Genomic DNA, 9,329 nt, shown 5'->3' on the forward strand with positions numbered 1-9,329 from the left:
CAACAGTGGTAGCATAGTGGGCAGCACTGGGGCTGGTTTAGCACAGTGGGCTGAACAGCTAGCTTGTAAAGCAGAACAAGGCCAGCAGCACGGGTTCAATTCCCGTACCGGCCTCCCCAAACAGGCGCCGGAATGTGGCGACGAGGGGCTTTTCACAATAACTTTATTGAAGCCTACTTGTAACAATAAGCGATTTTTATTTCACTGTTGCTTCACAGCGCCAGGGTCCCAGGTTCGATTCCCGGCTTGGGTCACTGTCTACGTGGAGTCTGCACGTTCTCCCCGTGTCTGCATGTGTCTCCTCCGGGTGCTCTGGTTTCCTCCAACAAGTCCCAAAAGACGTGCTGTTAGGTAATTTGGACATTCTGAATTCTCCCTCTGTGTACCCGAACAGGCGCCGGAATGTGGCGACTAGGAGCTTTTCGCAGTAACTTCATTGCAGTGTTAATGTAAGCCTACTTGTGACAATAAAGATTATTATTATTACAGTCCAACGAGTGCATAGCCGAACAGAGGTGTCCCAAAGGCTACAGGTGCAGGAGATGGCGTTGGCAATATGTGGCACTGAGGCCAATACTGCTCGGATAGCAGCTGCCGTGGAAAGCCTGGAGCACGACATCAGTGTCATGAGTGGTGGTGTCCAAGGCATGGCTCAGTTAGCGACGGCCATGGCTGAAGACCTCAACAGCATGTCTCAGTCGCTGAGGGATGTGTCCCAGATGCAGGTAGACATTGCTGAGGTACTCCAGAGCATGTTCTGCTGCAGGTGGGTTATGCTGAGGCACTTCAGGCATGGCCCAGTCGCTGAGGAGCATCGCTAAGGGCGTCAACAGCATTGTGCAGACAATAGGATGCCGCCAGGGCCGGTAGGGCCAGATGGTGCAGGAGCCTCTGGAGCTCACTCCAGCTCCCACTCCATCCCATGGAGTCCCCCAAGGCACCACGGACACCATCTGGGTGGAGGGAACACTGGAGGCCGACCCAGTGCCTGTCACTAGGGAGATGATGGAGGTCTCTGATATACCTTCAATTCACCTTGAGGCAGAGAGAGCAAGTGAACAGTAGGCTTTATTGGTCATGAACTTGCCGAGCCAGAGTCAGTACTGCAGAATGGATGCCGCCTACAAGAGGCCGGCTTATATGTGCCCCAGTATGGGTGGAGCCAGAGGCGGAGCCATACCAGGGTTACAGTACAGTACCTGGAAGCAGTTCATATCACCATTTCCAGGTCATAGGTCACAGGTTACAGTATCATGCATGCATTATGGTGAATACATTCACCACAGTCTCTAATTCTTCCGAGTCCGCCTCTCTTTGCCCTGGCATATCTCAAAGTTAGCTGGAGGAATAGGGTGGCATGGCAACACCAGTGTCACCAGTAAGATGGCCAGGGCCCTCCGCCCCTTGACCCTCCAAAGGATGCCCACCAGGTAGATCAAATGCCACAGGTCGCGAAAAGCAGCAAACTGCCTCCACCTCCAATGTGCACCCTGGGGACACACCTAGACATAGTGGCAGGGCACAGAAGCTTAAGAAGGCTGAGGTTCACTGAGTGGGACGGGGTGGTGGGGGGGGGGGGGGGAGTCACCATCGGTAGATAGGGACAGTTGGCATTACGAATGTTCACGTGGGGGTAGCGCTGGTACCAGCAATTCCCCCCCCCCCCCTCCCCTCCAGCAACTGTGCCCCAGAGCTGCATGCCCGATTTGAAAAGACCTGCTCCACACTTTAGGTGTGCTAAAGGGCGCCTGTGTGACCTCCCGCTGAGGAATCGAATAGAACCTGGGAGGTTGTTGGATAGGGCTTCCATCTCATCAGTGAGATGTTGATATCCCTTAATTGGATTCTTGCCACATCCAGGGATCCGTAACCCGCCAACGGGAGAGAGCCGGTTAGATCGCAAGCCGATCGGCGCTGGATGCAGATCTCGATTTTGGCCTCTCCCGTGGTCTAACCCGCTCACAAGGATCCATGCCGGGCACACTGTGGCTGTTAAATCATGCCCTTTATTTCTCTTTCATGGTTGCAGTTTGGCACACTCACTATTTCCAGCACTTTCTATTCACATCTGACTTATGACTTCAGGTTTAAAATATTTCTATAATCTCACCCTGCGATAACAGGGCTTGCTGGTAATTAAGTGAAAATCAGACAACATCCAAGTGACTGCACATGTGCAGCTGAACATGGAAATTGCTGTCTTAGTTAACTTGCTTTTCCAGAAACTGTACCTTCTTGCCAAGAAACTCACCAGTAAAGTTAATGGAACCGAGTGAAGTTGCTGCACTTATAGACATCAAATAAGTAAACGTACAAATCGGTCATGTTCGTTCGAGTCTAAATAAATGCTTATCTGCCTTAAGTATGATCAAACAACCTCTAAGTTTTGTATGGAGTCCAATTTCTCCAGATTTCAAATACTGTTGTTAGACGTTTCAAACAAAATGTTGTTTTCTTTTGTTGCTTATCTCTCAATCCCATTTTCTTTCTCTCTCAATTCTTGCTTTCTGTTCATGATTTGGGTTTGAATTAACTACGTCAGCTGACTCTTCCGTGTTCCAAATCCACAGCAGGAGTTGATGATTCTCCAGTCTGATTGGTTAAAGTTGTTTGCCTGTTCATACAGGTCCCCTGCAGTTGCAAAGTCGCATAGAAAGTATGTGGGCAAGCGTAAGTGCAATTAACAGTTGGCACTGCTCATTTGACATTGACTGCAAAATGAGGTCAATATCTTAAATATAGTGTGGAATCCAATATTGCACACAGGGTTCTAACTGAGGATTTATTAAGATTTAATATAGGCATATTTCCTTTTACCTTTATGGGTGCAAGTGGGGTCAGATTTCTGCTGGATGGGCTGGCACAATCCAGGTTATATTCCACCCACACTTAGTCATTGGCTTGGACATTAGGGAGATTCCCGCTGGGAAAGTGATGTGCCGGACCGAAAGAACCAGGCAGCTCCTCGGAGATCAACGTGCCCTTTTTAAAAGATACCCCATCTTCAGACATCCCTACAGTTGCGCCCCCCCTCCCCCCCTCAAATCAATGGTATCACTGCCACCCCTCCCCCCCCCCAAAGTGTCCGATACCCTGCTACGGGTTCACTGAATACCCCTCCCCCTTTTTAGTCCCCTCCTTAAGAACCTTCCTGTTTTCACCCCCACCCCAATGCCCACCCTTCAGCTCCCTCCCCCTTCAGCCTCCCCCCTTGCACGCCCTGATACTGCCCTCTGGCAGGGCCCAGTCCAACCATTTGATGACTATCCAGGGCTCCAGATTTTGTTTATAAAGTGAATTTATTTCCCCTCAGCTGCTGTGGTGGGATTTGAACCCATGGGCGTGCTTCTCTGATGCCGCGCGGCATTGGCAAAGCCGTCGTGAACTTGGCCGAGTTCCACAACGGCGCACAACGACGAGCGATTCTGGCCCCGGAAATGGGCTAGGCGCAGGGCCACGGGAAACACGTGGGGGGTGACGTATGAAGGCTGCGACGCCCGAATGACGCCTGATTGATGCCCGAATGACGCCGCTCTGTGTCGTAAAAGGGCGCAAGCGACGACAACAAGGGAGGGGGTGAAAATGACGGAGCCACGGAGGGCCGCCCCGAGGTTTGGTGAGACTGACCTCGAGACCCTCCTTGATGAGGTGGAGCAGCACAGTGGCATCATCTGCCCAAGACGAGGGCATCGCCACCCTTCCAGCGTTGTGCGATGGGCCTGGCGTGAGGTGGACACGGCAGTCAGTGCTGTGGGGCAGACCCCTCGATCTGGGGAGCAGTGCCGCGAGAAGCTCCACGGCTTCACCAGCGCAAGTGCCACGAGGGTGCCCCTGGGTCACAACCAACCCCCCCCTCGCCATGCCCATCATCACCCACCTCCCCCCGGGCACGGGGGGGGGGGGGGGGGGCGAGAGTGAGTGGAGCGTGGTTTAAAAAGTTGTCACAGACCCACATGAGCGCTGCGACCCCCTGGAGAGGTGCCATGGTGTAGCTGCAACTTTCCCCCCAACCTGTGCCAATATCTGAACGCCCTGATGATACCTGCCGAATTGTGATGATCTATCTATGCCCCCCCCCCCAACAGGACAAGACTGCTCACAACAGCCGGGAGCGCAACAGGACCGGAGGAGGTTCACCCATCATGCACTCCCTGACAGTGTTCGAGCAGAGGGCACTGGACCTTGTTGGGGATCTGCCACCCGGGAGGTCGCGCAATGCAAGGTTGGAGGTGTAGAACCAAGTGAAACAACCCTGCATGACAACCGCCCCCACCCCCCCAGCCCATCCCCTGTGCCCTGACACTCTACCCGCTGGACCCCCCATCCTCTGTGCCCTGACACTCCACCCACTAGACCATCCAACGCCCGGCCGAGCGTGTCTAACTAACCCCGTATCATTCTGTTCCCCAGGGCCAGCTGACGAACGTCCAGGGCCGTCTGCTGCCACACACAGGCGCCCATCCGCCACGACCACCGCACCCAGGGCCGCACGCCAGAGGGTGGCAGGAGGTCAGCCAGGAGTGCCATCCGCCAAATCGGGGACTCAAGAGCAGGACGCACACAGGACGGCGACACACTCAACAGAGTCACCTGAGGGAGAACCAGACTTGGGCCGCGTGCGCCCTGCGCTCATATATGACTGGGACCAGGACACTGCTGATTTTATGAGGGACGAGGACCTAGAGCTTGCGGCACTGCTGTCTCCCACACCATCCACCATCACAGAGACACTCACCTCGGTTGGGCAATTAAGTGATGATGCTCCTGGGTCACGGTCTGGTGTGCACCACACAGCTGAGCCGGTACAGCAGGTGGAGGTCGGAGCAGCCGAGGGGCTGCATGGTCGGAGGGCAGCCCAGGCCCAGCATCCAGCTGGCGGCCAGACGTTGCCCGGGTTCCTGGATTTACTCGACCCACCTGGACAGCCGATGCATTTTGAAACCCAGGGACACAATGGCGGGATGAGGGCCATCTTCCAGCAGCTGCAGACGCAGTTAGAGGAGTCAAACCGCGTCCAGGAGCAGGGAGTGGTGCCGCTCATGGCAACCATCCAGGCCGACACCGCACGGATGGCGTCCGCGGTCGAGGCAATGGGTGAAACGGTTTCGGCCATGGGTCAGGTTCTTCAAGGCGTTGGGCTTCACGTACACGCGTCATCCATGGCCATGGAGAGGGTTGCCCTCTCTCAGGCAGCAATGCGCCAGAGCCAACATGACATTGCCGGCGCTCTACGGGCCCTGGCCGAGTCTCAGCAGGTCATGGTCCAGTCCCAGCATGCCATGGCACAGTCCCAGTACGCCATGGTACAGTCCTAGCAGGCCATGGCACAGTCCCAGCAGACAGTCGCGGAGAGCATCGACCGCCTGACGCACGTGCTGGATGGCGTCGCGCACTCACAGGTTGAGGTCGCACAGTCCCTGGCGGGAATGTCTCACTCCCTGGACTCCGTCTCAGCGAACCTTCAGACACTGGTCGATACGGTTGCAGTCCTCCAGGACTGGCAGCGCCAGGTGTCGGTGGGGTGACGGGGCACCTCCCCGCTCGCACCTCCGTTCCACAGTGAGGCCCGGGGGCAACCGGGCTCCCCGAGGGAGGAGGAGGTTCCGGGGCCCGTCCCATTAACTCCATCACGGGGCGTCCCTGAACACTCGGCCTCCCCCCGTCCCATCCCTGGTGCATCGGGTGGGCTGTGGGCAGAGCAGGGTTGCACCACGTCATCGGAAACGCCCGCGGAGCAGCCTGGCCCATCAAGGCTGGGTCGCCCCAGGAAACGAGTGCCGACGGGGAGACATGTCGCAGGGCGTGATTCTCAGCAGTCTGCCTCCACTCCTGCTGTACCATCTGGGGATTCACTTAGACATAGTGGTAGGGCCCGTACGGCAATAAAGAGGGACACATAGTAAGTTGGCACGGTTGAAGGGCACAGTTTAGTTGTAGGGGCTAGGGCATCTGTACTTAATATTCACCATTAAACTCACTGTTGCACCTAACTTGTAAGACTGTGTGATTTTTCCGTTGCCATGGGGATCGTGATGGTGACCGAGTGTCGCTGGGGTTGACGAGCGGTGAAACTTCAGTGCCGGGTGTGCAGTCCCTTCCCCCCCCCACCCCCTCCCACAGCTACCCCACACGGGCATGCGATGGAGTGTCCCTGACGAACTCAGCGACCACCGAGATGGATGGATCAGCTATTGTCATGAGTCAGACTTTGTCTAACGATTCTGAGCTCACAGCTCATCACAGAGCGGGCTGTCATCATTCAAAATGGCACTGATCACACCAGCTGACACAGCCATCAATGTTGTGCCATACCATTGTGCCGCAGTGGTAAGGGTGATCTCGAAGTGGAGCAGTGTACACGGAGCGGGGGTCCGGGGCTGGATGGTGGTGGTGGGAGTTGTGTGCTGAACGTCTGCACGACTGCCGATGCAGGTGGTAGTGGTAGTGTTCAGCGATGCCGTCGCACGCGACGTGTGAATCTTGCAGCCACCAACGCGTCGCGCACCCGCTGTCCTCACCAGAGCCGTCGTGCAGCCTCCTGGACATTACCAGCACCCGGGTCCTGTCTGTGTTCTGCGCCCGACGCACCACCAACCTCCTCCACCTCCTCCTTCTCCTCCTCCTCCGTGTTGGCACGACTGCCAGTGGCTTCTCCCTCCGACTCCTCCACCAGGGCATCTCCCCTCTGCACTGCAATGTTGTGCAGCGCACAGCATACCACAACAATGCGAGCGACCCTCTCAGGCTGGTCCTGCAGGGCCCCTCCGGAGCGGTCCAGGTACCTGAATCGCATTTTCAGAAGACCAGCACGACTGGCTGACGACTTTGAAAAGCAGGTGTGGACGGCGACGGCGTGACCTGGCTTCACGACGTCGGCCCTTTGGGCCGGAGAATAGCAGGGGTGACGGAGAATCGCCATTTTGGGTGCATCGGGTGATTCTCCGTGGTTTTGCGCGCGAAACACGACGGAACACATTTGGCCGCTTGGAGCACGTCGGACCGGCATCGCATGAAAAACTGGCGTGGCCCGCTATTCTCCCAACCAGCGTGACATCAGAGAATCGCGCCCCATGTCTCCAGAGCAGTAACCTGGACCTCTGGATTACTCGCCCAGTGACATTACCACTGTGCCACCATCTACCCTAAAAGCCTACTGCACCTGGTAATCCCTGGCAGTCTCCCAGGCCTGAGTCTGCTTAGCTTCCGAGATCAGACGAGATCGGGCGTTTTCAGACTAGTATGGCCGTAGGCCATCCGGGGCTCCAATGGCCACCAATCCCCAGCGCGGTCACCATAGTGATTCCAGCTAACTTCACGTTATCCCAGCACAGGGGTTACCAGGAGCCAGGTGAAACTGTGTATTTACATGGAGATCTAAATATGCTAATCTGGTTCACTGGGCATGAACCAGAGATTATGCCACCAGTCAGGTGCAGGGAAAATCGCAAATCCCCGTCATAAATCGCATTATGACCTCTTTTGAGAGATTCTCCGGCCATAACGTGCATTGTGCTTGCAGGTGTGTGTCCTTGTAATAAAATCCATTAGCCTTTTTATTTTAAAAAATCAACCAGATTTGGAGCATTTAAATCTTCTGTCAACATTTCTGGTATTCCATAGCATTGAATTGATTCCCAATATGACTGCAATTACAGGCAAACTTTTGACCAAAGCGTAATACCTCACACTTCCTGAGATTGAATTCTATCTGCAACTTTATAACCCACTACACTGTATTATCAATATTTCTTTCTAGCATCCATTGGTCTTCAAAATAACTATCCATACCTCCTACTTTAGCATCATCTGGAAATTACTGTCAGAAAATCACAGTCTGACACTTTATCAGAACAGTACTCAGCAGCTATTGCCTGCTTCTCAACACAAAGAGTAAACATTCTGCAATGTTGCTCTTTGCTCCTTGTCCCTCGAATATAGGAGTTCGCAATCGGGGAAATTTCAACACTAAGGATATTGCAAAATATCATTTAAAATTTCGGCTCGATTTAAAGTTTAGCCAATGATAAATAATTCTTGACATGGTGTTATTTGAACAAAATATAAGATGTATATGATTTTATTTCCATCGAACCTGCAAATGTGCTTCTTACAAAGGTGACAAATATTCCATTCTTAAACTTAGCAGAGGAAAACATTTATAACTCCAATCCCCTTTGCACAGAAACAGATTGCAGAATGATGCTGCCAGTTTTTAAGTAGCAATTAGTGCAGCTGGGTTGAAAAGCTGTCCTTTGATGGTTGTTAAGTAACCTAAGTGAATTAGTTTGTGCAGTTTCAGCCCCAGTATTGTAAATCCCTTTCACTAAACTGTCTTTAATTCAGCTGTAATTGGAACTAATTTAGGCAGCTGAAATAAGGATGGCTGATGTGAAAATGGAATCACACTTATTTAGGATCGTTTTCTGGTTAGTAAACTTTGAACTTGATTTTCTCATTTCGTTCTGTAAATACCATGCTGAGTGGAAAGTTTACAGAATTTCCACTGAATTTATGACATGGTTCACCATTACAATTTTTCACCTTGAACTTGCATTAAATTGCCTTGAGAAGCTAATTAACCAGTAAATAGTCAAGTTTTGGCTTCATAAAATAAATATATATTACACCTGGAACTTGCATTAATAGACCATGTTTGTTTGCCCAGAGGAAACATTTCAAACTGGCAAGAAAATCTAAGATCCTGTGATAATAAAGAACCTCATTAGCGAGACAAATTGTCTCACACTGTTTACCATATACATGGTGAATACTAGGTGAGTGGCTATGGAGGATACATGGAGTTTTATGTTCTTATGGAGGGGGCATTTTTGAGCAGACCACAAAAGGTTTAAATAAGAGCTTTTTGAGGGAGCTATTTACACACAGGCTGCTGGAATAAAATGACTCCTACCTGCCCAAATTCCGATGATGTCATCAGTATATCATGTGATTGAATTCTTAAAGTAACCTTGTTCCAACTCGGAACAAAAATCAATTCATAACACTTTCCTTCCCTTTTACATCAGAGGTGTCCTGCAATAAACACAGTATATTATTAACAATCAAAATATACAGTATGAAGAATTAATAAACACTACAGTCAATAAGTTAAACGATTCGGAGGATGCCGATTTCTGTGTGGTTGCCTCAAACCGGAGTCGACGTCATGTTTGCAGGCTAACATGGTGTTAAAGCATTCTCAACTGAAGGACTGTCTTCGCTGTTGTTTCTGGTATCATCAGGTTCTCAAGAATGTCTAGATCATCACTTTGGCACAGTTTGTTGAGGACTCTCAGTTGAGTCTGTCTCTGGCAAACTAGTCCTAGTTG

At 52.1% G+C, this 9,329-nt stretch overlaps 1 pseudogene; it reads right to left on the reverse strand.

Annotated features, from left to right (window-relative positions):
- Positions 1-7,147: 7,147 nt before the first annotated feature.
- On the reverse strand, positions 7,148-7,251 carry LOC119965507 (annotated as a pseudogene).
- Between the last annotated feature and the right edge of the window lie 2,078 nt (positions 7,252-9,329).

This window comes from Scyliorhinus canicula, chromosome 4 (genome assembly GCF_902713615.1).
Source record: "Scyliorhinus canicula chromosome 4, sScyCan1.1, whole genome shotgun sequence".
NCBI lineage: Eukaryota > Metazoa > Chordata > Chondrichthyes > Carcharhiniformes > Scyliorhinidae > Scyliorhinus > Scyliorhinus canicula.